Raw genomic sequence first — 20447 nt, forward strand, 5'->3', positions numbered from 1 at the left:
TATATATATATATATATATATATATATATATATATATATATATATATGTTGCGAAAGCGTGAAGTACTAGACTGCTTATAAGAATATATAGCGAAGTATACGCTTCGTTAAAGGAAACATATTTATTCAACTCGACGTTTCGATCGGAAGACCGATCTTCTTCAGGAGTGATTTTACATTGTTAATGCATCCCCTTTTATAGACCGTTTTCGGCGCGAGGAGGAAAATAGCCTCGAACCAGCGCGCGCGCGGCGCCGCTTCTCCTCCTCCTCTCCTCCTGGTATGCGCGAGCGGCGAGGTACGCGTTGAGTGCCGTGCGTGTCCTGCTGTTTTTGCGCAAGAAAACAGCTTTTACGTGTTTTGATGCTGACTGTAAAATGAATCGTGAGCCGAGGTCTTCAGGGTACCACTGCGCTGTTGTTGGCTGCACCAACAACTACCGCAAGCGGAAAAAAATAGCCGCAGAGCCATGTGCGCAGCATCAACAGCCGCGGAGTCAGTGCGGCTGCAACTTGTTCCAACTGCATCGCTTTCCGTCGGATGAAGACGAGCGACGTCTTTGGCTGGCTAGCGTCAACAGAAAGGATTTTATGCCATCGGCCGCCTCTCGTGTCTGCTCGGAACACTTTGTTGGCGGACAACGGACAGCCACGAACTCCGTGCCTATGCTTAAGCTGGGCTACGAACGGAAGGTAAGCATTACGTGCGTATGTGGCCGTGTGTGAAAGCGTGGTTCCTTCAAACACGGGAATTTTTAATCAGGTGACTGTTGTACTGGAGAATAATTGTGCGCGACAACTTTCGCTCAGGTCAAGACCGCCAGGAGACGTATCGCAAGAACGGACTACGTGCCGACGAAAAAAAGGAAGGTGAGGTTCGTTTCGCGCATGTCATGGTATCTTGTTCGTGCAAATGCAAAAAAAAAAGCCGATAGTTAGGCGAGTTGTACGTCTTATGTGTTTTCATTGCTTAGCGCGAAAAGGTCGAAAATGCGCAAATGTTAACAACGCACAAGCGCTGTGAAAATAAGTAGGGTGCAAGAAATGAAGTGCAAACGAGCAGAAAGTTCGCCGTTTTGTCAGTGTTTTATCCCTTGACTGCTTTTGATGCTCTGTAACCCCACCGTTCACGCCCCGGATCAATTACTCATAACAAGCACACAGACAGACAGAGCGCGATATCGCAAAAATTCGTTGTGAAGTTTTGCATAAAAATACTGTGGATTTTTCAATATGCAATAAAATCGTGCCACTGTATTTCACAAAGCCAAAAGACTCGAGATCCCTGCCTTATATGGTCGTTTGTACATTTTAAAAAATATTGCTGAGATCCCGAGTTTCGAATGCTGCATGAACTGTGCTCAGCTGCTATGAAAGCATAGGTGTCAGTGCCACAATTGATGCAGGCTTTGTCAAAACTGGTAATCTAGACTTTCTCCAATCCTTGTTGCAATGTTTTTTTTAAATCTCTTTTGAGGCTTTGTCTGCTAGCTTTGCAAAAGTGAAATTTCATAACTTTAATCAAGTATCAGCCCAACTGGACATGATTTATGTAAACAGACGTTATCTCTTGCTTGGGTTCATCATGCAGAACAGGTGGTTAATGCTTAATACCTATGCATAAAATATATTTCAACTCTAATGTAATAACGTGAATTTCAACCTCTGTACATTCTGCTTTTTGTATGAGTCATGACAAGATATCATTGTACTTAATCACCTATTCTTGAGAAACATTCTCTCGAGTGCATAATTGGATTGTTCCATGATATTAATTATTAGCTTAATGTATGCAAGGTACTAACTACGTATTAGAAAAGGCATTTGTACCTGTAGATAACGCAGCATATCGCTGTCCACTGCTGCATGTTCTCGAATTATTATTTAATTCTCTTAACAATGGGATACATGCTGTGGATCACTTGCATTATTTGAGTGCTAAATGGATGCAATGAGTTGCTTTGTTCCTAATGCATGTGCAACTTGAGCAGTGTACACACATCACGTCCATAAAAAATTGAGTGGATCGTGCAATCAACTTAAGGAGGCAGTTAGTGAAGAAAAAGTTGCTTTGTCACTCTGTTCTGTTGCATTTATCTAGGTTGCGGAGCCAGACACGGAGACCAGCCCTGATACTTCTGCACCTAATGCAGTACAAGACGTCGTACCTGCTGCTAATGAAGATTTAAACTGCGCTCTAGTCGATCAGGTGAATGAAGTCACTTTTAGCATACACTTATGGAGTGACGTACTTGCAGAATGGCATCTACAGTGCTTAGCACAATAATGGGCTGTCGCTTACAGCTTTTGAGACTGTCCACATTGTCCTCTACATGGCAGTGCCGTTCCGAGGGTTTTGTTATCTCAGAGTTGCATTTTTGCATGTGGTGCTTGAAGGACTATATTTATTTGGGGGAATTGCCTCACAGGCTCAAAGAAAAAGCATTGTTTGAGACATTATTACTTAGCAGTCTCTATTAGAAGTAACATTAAGTAATACTAACACACATACTATGAGACATTTAAATGAAACAAAGTTATTTTAAATAAGCAGCTAGAACACATTTGTTTGGACTCTTAGCTGAATCAGAGGTATCTGTATGTTCAAGAACACTATTTGTCAGTAATAGCCTGTAGCAAAGCAATGAATTAAAAGCAGTAGGAGTATGGTTTTTCTGTGTGCTTCCTGCAGTGTAAGCATTGTTTTCCTCTGCTACAAATTTATGAAAGAATACTTTTACAGCTATCACTGATTGCTTAGGCCTCATTAAGTCATTGCTGTCATCTCTTTTACTCACTTTCATAACTTTCGTAACCACGTAAGCGTTTGAACTAAAGAAAATGTGATTATGCTGCTGCAAAAGTGTGTGGGGGCTAAGGCCTCGTCAGGCTTCCGAACCTTTAGCCGTAGGCCACCCATAGGGACTATCTGTATTGCTTCCTGCAAATAGTTTCTTACTTACTGTTAGCAGTGTGTTCTAACTCTTGTTATGCCATGGTGTGACACAGGTGCTGTTTAAATTTCCTTTGCAGGATACAGATGTTGGAAGTCCCAGCATGCTTGTCGTGCTGAAGTCTGACCTTAATGCTGTAAGCTGCTAAACTTCAGTACACTCTGCATGCTCAGTGAATCAGTTTTACATTTTATTTATTCCGGCCATGCACTTGTGTGAGCAGTATGCAGATAAACAGATGGTTCCTTCTCCAAGACAGAAAGGAGAGGCAACAGATAGCAATGTAACTTTGTACTCAGTCTATTTTAGGCTTGCAGTAGTAAAACTTCCAATTTTTTTCAGTCATCACTGTGCCTCGAAGAATGCATGCCTGCAGCTTGCCCGACCCAGACGCTGGAAGGTCACAGTCACCATGTCAGTAGGCTTTACATTTTTTTTTGTTCTTACATGTTAAACGGTGCAGGACAGAGTTGCATTTTTGAAATACAGCATGTTTTGCAGGCGCTCAGTTCTGCAGCCACAACAAACACAAGCAGCAGAGGAACACAGACAGAAACTGTAAGTGTTTTTTATTCAAGCATTTACTGTACACTAAATACAAGTTTTCCTTGCATGACCTCAAAACTAAGTGACCACTCTCTATTTCACTTTCAAAAGGTATGGCTTACTAATACAGTGTGTCTAAATATTTGCATTTCCAGGTCTGCACACGAGACCACAGTGTGCAGTGGGAAGACCCCTCTCTGGCTGACCACACCTACACTTTACGGCAGCAAGTGCTGATGGCATCACAGATGACTTGTCAAGACATAGCTTTTTACACTGGGGTGTCTAACCATGTCTTCAGGACGTTATTGACTTGTCTGGAAAAAATTCCAATGCCACAGTCACGGCTAGCATTGGAGGACCAGCTTCTTTTGACACTTATGCGCCTCAGGCTTGGCCTGCTGTACAGAGACCTTTCCTTCAGGTTTAGAATATCTGTTTCGTCTGTCTGCAAAATCTTTAATAGCACTCTAGAATGCCTGAAAGAAATTATGAAATATTATGTGATTTGGCTGCCGAAAGCTAGAATTGAAAGCAGCATGCCATATTCATTCATAGAGAATGGCTATGAAAACACTCGTTGCATTTTTGACTGCACGGAGGTTGCTCTGGAAAGGCCAAAAAAACAACGAGCAAGAGCTCAAACATACAGTTCCTACAAAGGGCACAACACAGTGAAGTTCTTGATTGTTATCGCCCCTTGTGGGTACATAATGTTTGTGTCCCGTACTTTTGGGGGACGTGCCTCTGACAAGCACATTGTTAGGGAGTCCGGTGTCCAGGAGTACCTTGTTCGAGGCGATGTGATAATGGCCGATAGAGGTTTTACCTTGGACCCGTACCTGGAGGCCCAGGGAGTCAAGCTGAATACCCCAGCATTTACTAGAGGTAACGAGGCACAATCTTGCAGAACTTATCTAATGATAAAAAAGGAAAGCTTCCTTCTAGAAATGCATCACCAGGTTTTTAAGGCTGTTTGCTTCTTTTTCAAGTTGTTCAGTGGGCACAGTGCTGTTGTGGTTCGCAGTTGTTTGGCACAAAGCTTCATAAATCTTTGCTCCAGTAACGCTGCTAACGAGTGTTTTTAAAACGGCATTCCTTTTTCATTTTTGGCTGGCACATTGTGGTTTGCTACATTTATCTGTAACAAGCAGCTTTCTTTTTAATGTTGAGGTTCAAGAGAATACATGCATCATGCTGAATTTTTTTGCTTGCAGGCAAACATCAACTGTCGGAGCAGGAGGTCACACAGACACGGCGCATTGCATCAGTGCGGATACACGTCGAGAGGGCGATAAATCGCATAAAAACTTATCGCATATTCAAATCGGCTCTCAGCATCAAATGCAAAAAAACTATTGATGCAATGGTCTTTGTATGTGCAGGCCTCTGCAATTTTAAAATGCCATTAATAGCTGAACAATCCTCTGGAAGCAAAAAAGTCGATTCAGCAAGTTTAACCGAGGACTGATCAGGAGTGCTGTGAAAGGCAATAAACATTTTCATGCAAACTGACATTGAAGTTTTTTTTTCATTTTGTTACAGAATGCTGTAAGTGAATGAATCACAAGACTGACTGCAATGACATCACAAAATGAACAAGGGAGGGGAAAACCTCAGGTTGCTTGAGCCAACGTTTCGACAAGGGGACTTGTCTTCGTCTGGGCAAAGCGTTCATCATTGGCAGAGATTAAACAGGGCCTTCGCTCAAGCAACCTGAGGTTTTCCCCTCCCTTGTTCATTTTGTGGTCGCCAAGGATCATCTATCATACCCTCTCTGTACCATGGACTGCAATGACATCAGAGATTTAAGATCTGTTTGTATTCTGAAAGGTCAAGTTTGCCTTCTGCTTCCATAATTTGAAGACGGGGCAGCATGCTACTGAAATAAAATTTTCGTAGCCTTTGCATCGTGTGCTCCACATATGTCGCGTCAAAAGGAACCTCTGCAACTATGGCCCATTTTAAGGACCATACATAGAAGAAACATAGACTCTTCCTGGCACACAGCATTGTGAACTGTACTTGGCCATAATAGCCGTTGGGTCCATTTTCATTTAGAACATAGGTTCCATTATCTAGACTCACATCATACTTCCCAGAGCTGATTAAGTCTCTACAATCCTCGACTACTGGGCATTTGATCTCGAGGATTGCATCATTGGACGCTATGATGCCATCAGGTGTTGCTGAGAGCCATGGCTCATCCTTACATACATGAATGCCTTCTAATGAAACTGACAAATCAAAGGTGGCTTCGAATTGTTGTCGAGCCACGGCTTCATATCGCAAGCCGTGTTGTGTTGCAGCACTTCCATGAAATGTGGGAGCAGTAAGCGACAACAGGGCTTTTTCTGTTGGTGTCGTCTGCCTCTTGGGCACTCTTTTGATGTTCGAAGCTGTTAACCGCACTCGTCGTGAGGTGTGCCATAAGTGGCCATTTTGATTTTTTGTGGCTGCCTTCAACAACTGCATTGCTTCTGTGGAAATTGCTATGTACTTAAGGTAAAATCTGTTGCATAATTCACATGCTTCTGGCAATTTCTCACTCTCCTCATGAGAGGCATGCTCAGCAATTGGTGGTTGAGCCGGTCTTGAAGGTGGTTGTCGCACAGCAGCTGTAATTGTTGCATGAAGGAGAGTCCCTGAAGTCAAAACATATGAAATTAACTTTCATGCACCGTACATCAAATCTGTTGCCATGCAGGTGGAGTGCCTTAGTGATTGACAATCTGAAAAACTCTTGCTTGTTATATTGGCTGGCTACAATATGCGGCTTTTAATTCTTGTTAGGAGTTGTTTTAGTGACATTTAAAATATGCTGATGACATCCACTTAACAGGGCGCATAGTATTGTAAAAGTATAGGGAAACAGAATGGAAAAATCTTCACAGAACTTCTGCAGAATAGCTAACATAAATGCATGGATTAAAATAATGTTGCAGAAACATATCTAGGAAATGACTTACCGGGAATGCTAAGAAGATCCTTAAAAGGGCAGTTTTCGTGAAACTCTGCCAGATCTTTATCGCTGTCAAAGATGCGGGGGATACATAGTGGCTGATTTTTCTTCCTCTCCTGGTCAATTGTCCGCTTCTGCAACTTGAAGTTAATATCCTCCAGGGCTGCTGGAACCAAGTTTCTTTTCGTGCCTCTATTCCAAGCAGCTGCTTTATCTGTGCATGCTTCCCCGGTGAGGCCTGAAGATACGGCCAGGTCAATTTTCCACAGTAGCGCACCCACATGGCTGCACACTTTTCCCTTCCCTGCCATACAAGAGCAGCCACTATTTATGATCTCGCCGCTTTTGCCGCAGCACACCCATGCTTCGTGAAGCACTTTGACACACTGTGATGCCTGTACTTGGCATTTCAGCAATGCCATTTCAGTATCTATTGTATGTACGAGCACTGTCCCTACCCATCCACTCTGCAAATATGAGTAGGATTCCATGCTCCTGAATGATTTCACCTCCTTGAGGTCACATGCTTTATTTTCAAGAAAGTAAAATATAATGTGTGGCATCTGGACTTGTGGCCACTTCCTTATGTCGTCACTCCAGTCTGTGACAACGCTTGGATGACTGTACATCTTGCCACCTGCAGACAAATATGGAGGTCACAAAATCAGAGCAATGGAAGTTGATAGTTCAGATAAGCAGAAAAAAATACCTCTCGAAAATTTTTGTTGCATGCTAAATATGACAGCAAATAATATGCGGTATTACAGCACTGCCAAGTAAGCAATGTTGTTACCGCGAACTACCGGGCCTTGGCAGAAGCAAAACAGTGTGCTCATTGCACCAGTTGTCAAGATACCAAAGCCTGCAAAACTTGTGTGAAGACGCGTAGCGTGCTTAATGACGACCGTAAACGCGCTTGCTCGTCAAAGCACAATCGAGGTGCGGGTGGCGTGGCGAATTTCGTCTGCCGCGTAGCAAATACCCATGCAACCTCTAAAGTAACTTTCGTTGTTTAGCGTGACAGTTATTTGAGGCCGCAACACTTTTCTTTCGTCGAGTGAAGAGTGGACACGTACAAGAAAAAAAGTGGCGAGGCAGCGAGAACGACCATTGCTCGCGCTCGCTCGGTGCCCCAAGCAAGCGACGATGACATACGCGATGTCAACAAGCGTAGACAGTGCTTTCGTTCGGTGCCTGCGCGCTCTGGCTTAGTAAACATTCTCGCACCTACCGCCTAGATCTGCTCGTAGGTGAGCATTTATCTCAAAGTGATAATCCGCTGAAACACAGCGATAACACCAGGTATCAAGCGCCTGAATCTGTCACGACGCGTATCTCGCTGAGAAGTGCACTGTAGTACCTGCCTGAAATTGTGAACTGTATTCGGGTTATCTGTCACGAAAGGAATTTGTCACCGTGAGTGGTCGAACAATAAAGTTCGCGTCTGCACACCAGGCGCACTTAAGCAAAGGGAAGTGCGGCTAACGTAAACATTCATGACGTGACTGTCATGCTGGCTGGTAATCGTAGTCTATCGAACTCAATAAGATAGCATACAAGAAGCTTGGCGGCTGCCTGTGTCGCTTCTTCGACCGCCGTCGTAGCCAGCGGTGCGACCGTTGCTATGCACTAGAGTAAACAAACAACTCGTAAACAAATTTCGCTTACCTAGGTCAATCATCAGAACGACGGTGGAAGTGTTTCCGGCCCCATAATCCGACGAAGTTCCGGCCATCCCTCAGCAAAACGATGTTTGTCTTGCTCGAAAAGCTTTTTTCGTCACCCAGACGCTTTTATAACAGACAAAATAAATGAGAAGCTCCGACAGGTCAATTTGCGGCACCGCCGTCCGGCACCGTGAACGTAGCACAAATGCGTGCGCGCATACCAGCATGGCGCTAGGGACAAGAACAGAACATAGACGGCGCCACCTCCCCAAGATGGCGGCGCCCTAGATGAAATGGTCTATAGGGGTGGGTACAGAACAGGTAAGTGGGAAACAAACACGAACACACTATATATATATATATATATATATATATATATATATATATATATATATATATATATATATATATATATATTGTCACGACCAGAGGAGTCGTGAGGGTAGGCGTCGGGAAGTCCCCAACATTGGGAGCCTTCTTTTAATTATAGAGCCAGCTTCCACGACACCGAACAGAACAAGCGCGCCGCGAGTGCCCACCGTCGCTTCGTCGTCGTCTTCGATTCAGCGCGGAGGCCGCGCGGCGCGTTAGGCGCGGGGCATTATTCCTCCCTGCGAAAGCAAACATCATCTCGATGTGGAATGGGATATGTACAGTGAGAGGAGGAGGAGCCAAAACAAGAATAGGGGTGAGGTGAACTATACAATGTGCGCTAGATGAGATGCGGCGAGAGTCAAGTTCACACGTGGGGTAAGGGGAAAAAGGTAAGAAACACAGTGTGAACACAGCGCTCAGTCACGCGAAAAGTACGGCTTTAAGCGCACTACATGCACAATTTCAGGCCGTTGACGCTGAGGGGCGACGATCACAGTTCCATGGGGACAACTTCGTAGCTGACGCTGTTCAGGCGGCACAGGACTCTGTACGGGCCAAAATACCTATTTATAAGCTTTTCACACAATCCCTTGCGGCGAACGGGTGTCCACACCCACACGTGGTCGCATGTCCCTGTGCCGAAGGTTATAGCGTCGGGCATCAGCGGATTGCTGGTCCTTGATATGCAAGCGGGCCAGCTGACGGGCCTGCTCTGCTTGTTCCACGAAGTGGCCTGCTTCAGGGGGGAGCTCTGCGTCGCCGTACGGCAGTATGGCGTCGAGCATCATGCGGACCTCTCTGCCATACACGAGACGGAACGGGGTGAACTGCGTGGCTTCCTGCATCGCGGTATTATTAGCGAAGGTGACGTGCGGCGAGACCTCATCCCAGGTTTTGTGTTCAACGTCGACGTACATCGAGATCATGTCCGCCAATATTTTGTTGAGCCGTTCCTTTAGACCATTGGTTTGGCGATTATACGCTGTTGTTGGTCAATGAGCAGTATGGCTAAGCGTTAAGATGTCTCGTAGGAGTCGGGCTGTAAACGCCTTCCTCGGTCAGTAATGATGGCCGATGTTGCGCCGTGTCTAAGCACGATGTCGTGCATAAAGAAGTGGGCAACTTCGGCGGCAGTACCTCGCGCAAGGGCCTTCGTTTCAGCGTAGCGGGTCAAGTAGTCTGTGGCGACTACGATCCACTTGTGGCCGGTCGACGACAGAGGAAATGGCCCCAGAAGGTCCGTGCCGACTTTGTCGAATGGTATTTGTGGCGGCTCGATGCACTGAAGCAGTCCAGGAGGCTTGAGCGCGGGTTTTTTCCGCCGCTGGCATTGCCGGCATGTCCGGACATAATGCTTGACACTTGAAGTTAGGTTGGGCCAGTAATAGTTCTTCCTGATTCGGGATAAGGTGCGTGTAATTCCAAGGTGGCCGGAAGTCGGTTCATCATGGCAGGCACGGAGGACTTCATCCCGTAGATCAGACGGTACGACGAGCAGGTAAGTTGTCGGACTTCAAGTACAGTTCTTTTTATAAAGCAACCCTCTCCGCAGGCAGAACGATGATAGTCCACGAGCTAAGTATCATGGTATTTCAGGGCGCCCACCTTCGAGATGTTCGATGAGTAGACGCAGCTCGGCGTCGGCACGCTGTCTGGAAACGAGCTCAGACGTGCTGACCGCTCCAAGAAAGCCATCATCATCGGTGATGTCTTGTGGAGGAGGTTCGATGGGAGCGCGTGACAATCTGTCAGCGTCTGTGTGCTTCCGGCCTGACTTGTAGGTGACGGTGAAATCGAATTCCTGCAGGCGTAATGCCCAACGTGCTAGGCGGCCGCAAGGGTTCTTTAAATTTTTCAGCCAGCACAGTGAGTGGTGGTCGGTGACGATACAAAGCGGTCTACCGTACAGGTATGGGCGGAACTTAGCGGCGGCTCAGACTACCGCCAAACATTCTTTTTCCGTAGTAGAGTAGTTCAACTCAGGGTGCGACAGTACGCGGCTGCCGTAGGCAATCACTTTGTCGACACCGTTTTGCCGCTGTACTAGAACGGCGCCAAGACCGACGTTGCTCGCATCCGTGTGCACCTCCGTGTCGGCATCTTCATCGAAATGTGCCAGGATGGGCGGCGAGTGGAGTCGGCGTCGTAACTCGTCGAAGGCAGTCTGCTTTTCGTTGCCCCAGGAAAATGACGTGTCATCACGGGTTAGGAGCGTCAGAGGGTTGGCGAGCTCGGCGAAGTTTCTAATTAAGCGGCGATAGTAGGAGCACAGGCCCAGAAAACGTCGGACTGCTTTTTTGTGGGCGGGAACCGGAGAGGCAGCAACGGCAGCAAGCTTCTTTGGGTCAGCGCGGATTCCGTCAGCACTAATGACGTGCCCGAGGAACTTCAATTCGGTGAACCCAAAGTGGCATTTTTCTGGTTTGAGGGAGAGGTTGGTGGATCTAACGGCTTCGAGGACAGTTCTGTGGTGGAGCAGATGTTCCGTGAACGTTGCGGAAAAAGTGATTAAATCATCAAGATAAACAAGTCAGGTCTGCCACTTCAAACCTGTGAGAACGGTGTCTATGATTCTTTGGAACGTGGCAAGAGCACAGCAGAACCCGAATGGGAGGACACGAAATTCTACAGCCCGTCCGGTGGGATGAAGGCGGTTTTCTCACGGTCCCTCTCATCAACTTCTATCTGCCAATAACCACTTCTGAGGTCGATCGAAGAGAAGTACTTGGCTTGACGAAGTCGGTCGAGGGAGTCGTCGATACGCGGGAGCGGGTACACGTCTTTCTTGGTTACACTGTTAAGCTTCCTGTAGTCGACACAGAATCGTAGTGTCCCGTCTCTTTTTCACGAGGACGATAGGAGACGACCACGGACTGCTTGACAGTTGGATGACGCCGTCTGTGAGCATCTCTTCGACCTGTGTTTGAACAGAATCTCGCTCACGAGGGGACACACGATAGGGCTGCTGATGGATGGGTCGGGCTCCTTCATGCGTGATAACGTGGTCTTTATCGACGTTTGGCGCACTTTAGACGGCGACGTGAAACACGCACCAAACTCACGCAAGAGATCCTGGAGTTGCCTCTTTTCAGTGGGTAGAAGGTCTGGATTTATGTCTACGTTGGTGACGGCTTCGGCGTCAGCTCCAGGTGTGCCCTCCTCGCAGGCAAAGCATTCGGCCACTTCCTGCACATGGTCGACGTAAGCGATGGCTGTGCCACGAAACAGATGTCGATGCTCACTGCAGAAGTTGGTGAGAAGGACCTCTGTACAACCGTCATGAAGGGATCCAAGGCCCCGGGCCACCGCAACCCCCTTAGTGAGTACGAGGGAGACATTAGGCTCGGCAACCCGGAGTCCCATATGTGGCTCGTCGCAGGTAACTCTAGCGACAATGCTGCCACGTGGTGGCACCGTAACGTTATCGTCGGCGACGCGCAGGGCGGACCGAGAACCCTGGTGCGCTGGTTCTTCTGTGGCCATTGCGGTAGAAAACGTCACCAAGCGATTCCGGAGGTCTATGATAGCACCGTGCTCGCGAAGAAAGTCGATGCCAAGGATGACATCGCGAGAACATTCGCGGAGAACGAGGAAAGTGGCAACGAATGAGCAGCCTCGAACCGTAACCCGGGCCGCACACATACCGAGTGGTGCGACAAGATGTCCGCCTGCCGTTTCTATGTCGGCACCGTCCCTGGGTGTCGTCACTTTTTTCAGGGCCGCCGCAAGCCGTCCGCTAAGGATATAGTAATCTGCGCCCGTATCTACCAACGCGCTGACCTCCTTTGTGTCGACGAGAACAGGGATATCCAAGGAGACCCTGCCTTCAGCGCGGCCCGTCGATGGCTGTTGGGGATGACTCAGTCGGTGCGGCGGCGGAAGCTGGTCGGCGACTTGGGTTGCGTTGTCGGAGCGATTCAAGCGACGCGTTGGGGGAAACTCTCCGGCGATGCGGCGTTCGGCGTCGGGGCGATTGGGTCGGTGCGGCGGCGGAAGCGGGTCGGCGATTGGGGTTGCGGCATCGCGGCGATACGAAAGATGCGTCGGGGAAAACTGTGCAGCGATGCAGCGTGCGACGTCGAGGCGATTCAGTTGTTGCGGCGGTGGAAGCTTTGCGTCGGAACGGCGTTCGGCGGCCTCGCCTCCAAAGGCCGCCGGAGCTAGTTTTCCCGACGAAGGCTCGAGGAACCACGTTGTCCTGAGGCGAAACGGGATCCAGAGGGCGAAGACCGGCGTGGAGAGGGCGATCGCGACTCGCGGCGCGGAGGAGACGGTGAACTACGCTGGCGGGTGACATACTCGGCGATGTCTTGAGGGCGCTCTCCAAGGCGTGGACGGGGGCTGTCGATAGAAAATCCGCGTAGACCCATTTCGCAATTGGGGCACCGCCGGTAGAGATGGCCGGCCTCACCACAGTGGTAGCAGAGCGGTCGCTGATCCGGAGTGCGCCAGAGGTCAGTCTTCCGCGGTGCCTGGCGCCGATCCGCCCAGTAAGGAGACGGCTGAGCAGAGTGCACCGCGACCAATGGTGCGGTGTAAGGCGAAGGCCCAGGAGGTGGGGCCGCGCGGCGCACGACGTCCGTGTACGTGACTGGCTGGACAGGAGTCGGGTACGGCGTGGGATCGTATGGGGTCGGTTGCGGCGCCGGCAGAACTGCAGCATCTTGTGCTATGAGCGCCTGCCGGACTTCCTCGCGGATGACGCTGGTAACGGGATCCGACGCGAGGGGCAAAGGTTGCTTGAAGGTGCTGCAGCTCCTCGCGGACCACGCAGCGGATGAGTTCGCGAAGGGAGTCCGGATTCGTCCTGGGATCATGGTCGAACCCTTCCAACGTTGACAGAGTCGACGTTTGACCGGTTCGACCACGATGCCACGCGCCTAACGCGCCGCGCGGCCTCCGCGCTGAATCGAAGACGACGACGAAGCGGCGGTGGTCTCTCCGGCGCGTTAAGCGCGTGGCAATATATATATATATATATATATATATATATATATATATATATATATATATACATATATATATATATATATATATATATATATATATATATATATATATATATATATATATATATATATTGTCACGTTGTAGTGACGGCAGTCCAGCGGTCAGTAGGACACCAACAAGACTTGGAAACGAAGCTCTTTATTTGGGCTGACTTGCGCCCGCAAAAGAACTGAATCACTCGGCGGCGGCGTAAGCAACAAACGTGCTCGTCAATCGTCGAACTACGAATGTCCGCCGCTCGCGGCATCGCTCAATTTAAAGCCGGCAAGGAAACTTCCAGATAACAGGTCAAGATCATTTACGGTAATCTGGAAAAACCTAGATGCAGCCTTTCATGGCTGCGAATAGTCGAGATTAGTCTGGTCGCTTCTCGCGTCACGAACAAAAGTGATAACAACCCTTTCCTGCTGCCTTGAGCGTGAACGAACAAACACTACAATGATACGTGGCATTAACCCCCTCCCAAAGAAGCATCGTCTCGATGCTTTAAACTGAAAATAAACACGGGGAATGCAAACTTCGAGTCCATTAGCGTTCATAATAAGGTTTAAGGGCAGAGGTAAAAGCTTCAAGTCTGGCCGTGTCGTCGTCGGTGTCGTCGTAGTTGTCGTCGTAGTGGTCGTCGTAGTTCTCGTCGTAGTGGTCGTCGTAGTGGTCGTCGTAGTGGTCGTCGTAGTGGTCGTCGTAGTTCTCGTCGTAGTTGAGCCGTGGTCTTGTGTTTTCGTTGAAGGAGGATCTTAGTTCTTGCGCTCAGAAGCAACCTCACCTTCAGTGGCTGCTTTATTCAGTTTAACCTCCGGGGGCTGGGAGAGCGTCCACGCACTGCGTAGCCCCAGCAAGGAGATACAAAGCGCGGTGACGGTGGCGACGGGGAACGTGATAGGCGGCTCGGCGATGAGCATCCTTCCCGACGCAAAAATTCCTCGATTTCGGCTGCTCGCCGGCCGGGTCGGGGTCGTGGGGCGTCGTAAGGGAACCCTCGGATGTCCATTCTCCTATATGGGCAGTACCGGAGAACGTGATCGGCTTCTCCGCAAAGGAAGCATAGTGGGCGGCGCTGGTCGGGTGTTCTCCACTCGTCGCATTTCCTAGGCCGTGTGCGAAGCTCGTAGGCCGGGCGAGTTGGGGCGAAAGGGCGGCGCTCCAGCGCAGCTGGCTAATGGCGATAGGGGCTTGGGTCCCGTCGTCGAGGTACAGGACGGCGCACTGCTGCGGCTTAAGTCATGGCTGGAGGTTCCAGAGACTGCGTGGTAGACTGCAGTCAGGTCTTCCGGTGAATAACTCAAAGCGCTGGCGTCACAACTTGCTGGGGTTGTCCGGTACCTGGAAGGCTACCTCGCACCTCCACCAGATGTCACGTTGTAGTGACGGCAGTCCAGCGGTCAGTAGGACACCAACAAGACTTGGAAACGAAGCTCTTTATTTGGGCTGACTTGCGCCCGCAAAAGAACTGAATCACTCGGCGGCGGCGTAGAAAGAGAAGTTTATTTTTTTCGAAAGGAACAAAAATACGAAACAAAACAGTTGAACTGAAGTCTGATCTTTCAAGCACATGCGCAGTGACGCAGCACTGAGCACGTCAGTAAGGCAGTAAGAAAGCCGACACTCGACCGCCGCGCAGGACGATGAAATATGTCGACCATTTGCGCAAGACCTTATCCTCACTCATTGACAGTGCGTCCACGCATGCTTGCTCAAAGAGGCGCGTGCGGAGGCGCTGCAACATTGGAAACATTGCTCTTTGCGGACGCCCATTTAAGGAAGCCGCTCCACGCTGCCGCCACAAAACGAAAATGCCGACACACAAGAGCATATTTGTAAACAGTTCGCGTGAACTAGTGCGCGCTTCGAGGCGGGTTACGAACATTCGTGGCACTAGTACCCAAAAGGTGCGCGCCACTACACAGTCGAACATTGCGTGCCGCAATGTTTCTAAGAGACCGCACAGCGGCCATCGGGCGGAGGGCGCCACGCCCCACGCCGCAAGGCGGTCTCTTGTGGGCAGGACCCGCCAGCCTCGCAGCCAGCCGAAGTCCCTGACATCTGCAGGAAGCGTAGCTGAGGTCAATTGGCTCCAGCGTGCCCGTCTCGTTTTCTGGAGTTGTTCGCGTGTCAGCTCAGCTACCGTTAGTGCTTCACACATCCTGGAGGGCGGGGTTTCATCAACATCCAGATCGGGCACGCTGGCAGACAACGACGGCAGTGTGCGCCGCACGTTAACGAAAAATGCCGGCGGCCGCTCAGCTGTAGGGCCAACCACGCGTTGTGTAAAAAACACATTACGTGCTGTACCCAGAAAGTATGTGAGGAGTGTTCTCCCGGGATAGCCTGGGTTGTGTACAAGATCTCGTACTCCTCGCAAGGCGAGCACATTACACATGGTGCGGATACAAGGTATACCAAACCCACCCATGTACGATGGAAGGCGCATGAACATTCGTGACACAAGTTCGGTTTTGCCCGCCCAAACGAAAAATCCACAGGCCGAGGTTAGCCTGCGAGCAAACGTGCGCGGTGGGTTTGCGACGCGGGCGACAAAAAAACATGCGGCTAGGATTGTGGACTTAACTAAATAGCAGCGCTCTGCCATTGAAAGGCGGAACGTGGACGCCACCGAGAGGCGTTTCTCAGCGTTCGTGCGGAGGTTAGTCCAGGTTTCGCGGGCTACTTCTCCGCTGGCGAGGAATACTACTCCCAGGACTGTCACTCCCTGCACCCACTCCACCTCGCCCGCAAGGTTCGGTGTGAAGGTGTCAAACCTTAGTGCCTTGCTTTTTCCCTGTTCAATAGGGCCCCTGATATCTCGCTGTACTCGAGAAACAGCCGCGAAAAAGCGGCGTAGCTATCCTCGTCCTTGAGGAAAAGCAACACGTCGTCGGCGTAGGCCGAAACTTTCATTTGGCCCTGGCCAGGCAAAGGGAAGCCGCGTATAGATGGACTGTCGTTAATGCGCCGGATGAGTGGATCCAGGCATAACACGAAGAATGTTGGGGAGAGAGGGCATCCTTGCCTTATGCCCCGGGTGACTGAGAAGGGAGCGCTCTGGTGGCCGTTTACGGAGAGATGAGCGTTCAGCTCTGCGTAAAGTAGGCGCAGCCTGCTGACAATTTGCGGCGGGAATCCGAAGGCTTCGAGGACTCCGAACAAATACGAGTGTTCCACCCGATCGAATGCTTTCGCCTGATCGAGTGAAACAAAACACCCGGTGAAGCCCGTCCTGCTGGCAAATGTGACCAGGTCTCTAGTGAGTGTCAATGCAGAAAACACAGAGCGGTCAGGCACGCTGCTGGTTTGAGCACGGTGGATTAGGTGAGGCAGGATCGTCCGCATTCTTCTGTTTAGTAAAGATGCGACTATTTTGTAGTCTGTGTTTAAGAGGCTTATGGGCCGCCACGCTTGCGGGTCGGAGGGGTCACCGCCCGCTTTCGGAATGAGTATGATGCGACATTCGCGGAAAGAGTTTCGACGTAACCCATTTGCGAGAAAGCCGTTGACCATTTTCAGCAGTGCTCCTTGGAACTGGTAAAAAAACGTTGAATAAAAACTTGTTGGAATGCCGTCTGGACCGGGGGCAGAGGCTGCATTCATACTCTGCAGGATGGCGTGCAGCTCTTGGCTTGTGGCTGGTGCGCAAAGGTTTTCATGCAGCTCTTCAGCTACTCGTGGCAAGTTTCCAAAAAAGCTTTGTAGAAGCCTGTCATAACCATCTTCAAGATTTAGCCAACTGTCCGTAGAGAACAGGTTCGAGAAGTGACTTGCAAAGATCGTGCAGATATCGGACGCGGTTTTGCTTTTGGAGCTGTCTGGGAGTGTCACGAAAGGCACAGTAGCGGGAGCCAATTCCTCTGCCGTGCCTGCGCGTACGTGTCGTAGCACAGCCGGGTCTGATATAGGCCGCCCGAGCTGGTGTCCGCGACTAGCTGCCCGTGATGACTGGCAGAGCAACACGTGGTAACGTGCTTTGAGTAGGCTCAGATAATCGCTCATGGCAAAGGTTAAGGGTGCTCCCCTTTGCACTATACGGATGCGCTTGAGGGTGTCATTCAGTGCATGAGTTACCCGGCGTCTGCGGTCTTGACCGGCTGCCACCAGAGTTGCCTGCCAACGAGCCTTGAGTGTGTCCCATGAATCAGTCGCAACAAAGCTCTTGCACGATGCGGCCAACGCCGTACGCAGCGACGCCACGCTTTCCGGGTCCGCCAGTAGGCTCGTGTCCATGCGCCACGTAACAGTACGTGGGGTATCCTCACCAAAGTCGAGCCTAACTGACAAGGGTGGTGATCGGAAATCACCGGCGTGCCGGCAGGGAACGCGAGAACTTCGCAGCTAATGACAAAAGAAGCGAGCTCTGGTAGAAAATAGAATTTGTCTATCTGACTCGCTGACTGTGCTCTCTCCCACGTCGCTCCAAAGGCATTCCCGTGAAGCTGCACCCACGCGTCAGACAAGCGGAACTGAGTCACGAGATCGCGGAGCGCGGGGGCACCGCAATAACGGCGACCGTGACCCTGTCCGCGGACGTCACGGTCGATGTTAAGTACACAATTGAAGTCACCGACGATGAAAGTGGGGTAGGGATCAAGGAGGAATGAGTCGAGGCGCTCAAAAAAAATCAGAACTACTAGTCTGCCATGCTGGCGCTTATACAACCAACGCACGCACCCGCCGCTGGTTTATTGTGAAGTCGACCGCAAGAGCGCGGCCGTCCAGCCCGAAAGTGCAATGACCACCCGCGCGCAGGCAGGGGTTTACAAAAACGACACCAACACTGCACATATGAAAATCAGTCAACGAAAAATAAGCAAAAACAGAAAACCGGGTGGTGAAATTCAGCACATCAAGTGAAGTACGGAAGTTGCATTCCTGTAAAAACAGGATGTCGACGCCCCTGGCCCTGTCAAAGTGCATCACCTCTCTCTGTCTGTCTACGGATTGAAATCCCCGAACATTCAGGGAGAGGAGATGCACAACCGCCATGACTGCCAAGAGCACCGACGGCATAACATACAACCTAAAGAGCGCTGCCATGGGCGGCGCTTGACGCGCGCGGCACTTTTTTACTACAACGTTCGTTAACTGTCCCTTCAGATTCCGATGATTGGGGGTGGGCACGTTTGAAGTCTGGGCGGGAAAAGTCCATGTTTTCGGGGTCGTCGGCGCTTGTGGCCTCGCTCACCGGTTGCTGCGTGGTCTTGGCGACGCTCGCAGCTGAAGTCGATGCCGACGCCAGGGTCGCCGATGGGAGGGTGTGGCTGGCTGGTGACGGGAAGCGCGCGTCGTCCGCACCTCCAGGAGTCGTCGGTCCTGACACCTGGCCGCACGTCAAGTCGCCTGTCAGGCGAAGCGGTGATACTTTGTCCGGTACGTCCACCAGGTCGCCCGACGCCACGCTCGACTCATCGCCGCTGCTGCTCTCGCTGTTGAAGGAAGCTGTGCGGTGTAGCGGCGGCAAGGGTTCCGCGAAACCAGCACCGAACGGCTCCACCTCGTTTGAAGGCGTCCCCTCGAGCTGCTCCTTCACGGGCACCTCCGTCGCGGGGGTGGGCTCGGGCTCCCTCGGGCTGCTGGTCCTAGGGTCCGCGTCGGCAACATGCGTCCGGACGGTTGGTGTGCTCCGCGTTTCTGCGACCACGTTGTCCTTGCTCGGTTCCTTTCTCGAGGCGGCGGCCGCCGCACAGGACCGTGGTCGCAGGCAGTCCGCTGTGGCGTGGCTTCCACCGCAGCGCCTGCAAGCCGCTCCGCCTCCGGCCCTGTCGTGGCCGAACACCTCGCAGCGAGCGCACCGCGGCGCTCGACACGCCGCGCCGATGTGGCCGTCCTGCCCGCAGCGGGACACACCTTCCGGACGCCTCGGTAGTCAAACATGACGCGGTGGCCCTGGACGGTCAAGAAGTTCGGCACCGCCTGCTTCATCTCGATCCGGACCACGCACGTCCCGTTGCCGACGTGACGACGGCCCTTGAGGACGGGATGGGTGATGTCAAGCACCTTGCCGTAGGAGCTCAGTGCCGCCGCCAGCGCCGCGTCTCCCACGAACAGCGGCACACGAAAAGCCGTCACGTGGACCACGGCAGGACCCACGCAGGCTACTGGGACGGAAGTGCCGTTCACATTGAAGGCGCCTTCCACGAGCATCTTCTCCGCCGCCGCAGCCGAGGCCATGGCGACGCAGAACTTCATGCCTCCATGGTGCTGGAGGCTCTCTAGCCCTTTCGGGCCGACAACCAACTCGATGCCGTCGACGATGTCGTCAGCTGTCGCGTCGGAAGTAACTGTGAACGAAAAACAATGCGCCTTTGGGGGCGGCGCACGGAACACCGAAGGGGCAGCAGGTCCCGGGCCTCCCATGACGTCACGGGTGGCCGGCTGGGCTGCTGCTTGCACGACCTTCACGCAGTTTGCCCCAGCACCGGCAAAGGCACGGCGCCTGGGCAGGGAGGCTGGTTGCTATACCTCCGGGTCGCAGTGGATCCGGGGCCCGCCTGCACTTATCGTTGAAACTTCTGAGGAAGCCAGCGCCGAAAATACTTCGCTGGTTCTGGACGAGCTCGGGCATAGAAAGAGAAGTTTTATTTTTTTCGAAAGCAACAAAAATACGAAACAACACAGTTGAAGTGAAGTCTGATCTTTCAAGCACATGCGCAGTGACGCAGCACTGAGCACTTCAGTATGGCAGTATGAAAGCCGACACTCGACCGCCGCGCAGGACGATGAAGTATGTCGACCATTTGCGCAAGAACTCAGCCTCGCTCATTGTCAGTGCGTCCACGCATGTTTGCTCAAAGAGGCGCGTGCGGAGGCGCTGCAACGTTGGAAACATTGCTCTTTGCGGACGCCCATTTAAGGAAGCCGCCCCACGCTGCCACCACAACACGAACATGCCGACACACAAGCGCATATTTGTAAACAGTTCGCGTGAACTAGTGCGCGCTTC

General features: G+C 51.1%; 1 pseudogene across 1 annotated transcript; it reads left to right on the plus strand.

The window, feature by feature from the left end:
• The first annotated feature begins 210 nt into the window (after window positions 1–210).
• LOC149338249 (uncharacterized) lies at window positions 211–4498 on the plus strand (annotated as a pseudogene). Its single transcript, XR_016283415.1, has 6 exons — window positions 211–692; window positions 810–869; window positions 2101–2208; window positions 3033–3089; window positions 3296–3511; window positions 3655–4498. The product of XR_016283415.1 is annotated as an uncharacterized LOC149338249 (transcript).
• Window positions 4499–20447: the final 15949 nt, after the last annotated feature.

Source organism: Amblyomma mixtum, chromosome 6 (assembly GCF_055824585.1).
Source record: "Amblyomma mixtum isolate Tamu chromosome 6, ASM5582458v1, whole genome shotgun sequence".
Classification (NCBI taxonomy): Eukaryota; Metazoa; Arthropoda; class Arachnida; order Ixodida; family Ixodidae; genus Amblyomma; species Amblyomma mixtum.